Below are 1,268 nucleotides of genomic sequence, written 5' to 3' on the forward strand. Positions count from 1 at the left end.
TAACAGTAATTTTAACCTTTTCAATACAAAATATGCGACTTTTTAAATGATATATTTGACATATAGATTAATAAACGAACGAGTAGTTTATTAAAGTGCCACATGGGTTTGTTACAAATGGTTGTATATAATTACGTAACACAAACGAGCTCGGAATTTTCGAAAGTTCCCCGGTTATTTCGTAACCCTAAAAATTAGAAACTTCGTAACCCTGTTTCTACTTCTAACAATTCGTTTATAAGACTTAATCATAAACATCCGGGGAGAGAGAGAGCTTATATTAGTACGTGTTCTTAGTGCATGCTATCCCACTGAGATACCATGCCGCAATTTAACCCGGAGAGCCCACTCAGACACAGTATACTCTATATTTGATTCTGAGTCGACCAGGCCTTTTGTTGTCCCCGTAATACCGAGCACCAGGCAGTGGAGTAACAACTTAACTATTAATGCCATCTTTTAAAATCAAGAATATTATCTAATAAATTATGACGGTGACGTTTCTATGGTAACCTCCCAGTATGGCCACCGACCTGTCTACCCCTCACAGTGTCCATACAGGGACAACTGATCGCAATTAATTAAGTTGTTGAGTAAAGAGGGATTAGCAACTAATTCTGTACTGATCAACAAAAATGACCTGACCAGAGATGTCTGATGCCAGACTTTTGAAGTTAGTAGTGGAGTATTTGATGTGTGATCCTTTTTGTCAGCATGCAGAACCGTTATCAAATTGAAGGCATTTGACAATTAAAGTGACCAGTGAGCAGTTATACACAAGTGAAGTGAATAGTGACAATGTACAATAAAAGCACAAAACTTTTTCAATGCAAACGGTTAATAAATGTATAATATGAATACTTTGTTTTGTTTTATTTTTTTAGTTAAAGATCCCAATTAACGATGAGTGGTCACAGTGAGAATAGTAAAACGAAGAGTGGTCACAGAATAAACCAACGATATATGGTGCTGTTTTGTGTTTTCGCCAGTCAATCATGTTGCCTTTTGTGCAGACATATGGAATCGAACATGGTCTGCATGGATCAGACCGGTTATCTCGTCCGGTCGGAAAAAAGTAACTTTTAGTCTCGTACCTGATCATGCTTTTCTCATTATCAGTTTAAATCAATATATACGCACATAGGCATTCACCGATTACTTTAGAATTTAGAATTAATGGTCTGCGTAGATAATCGAAATAGTCTGCACTCCTTCTTTACAAATTTGATGTTTATTCGTGAAACACACAGACTTCCGGGCACGGAGAG

Source organism: Haliotis cracherodii, unplaced genomic scaffold, assembly GCF_022045235.1.
Source record: "Haliotis cracherodii isolate W230 unplaced genomic scaffold, xgHalCrac1.p SCAF_2, whole genome shotgun sequence".
NCBI lineage: Eukaryota > Metazoa > Mollusca > Gastropoda > Lepetellida > Haliotidae > Haliotis > Haliotis cracherodii.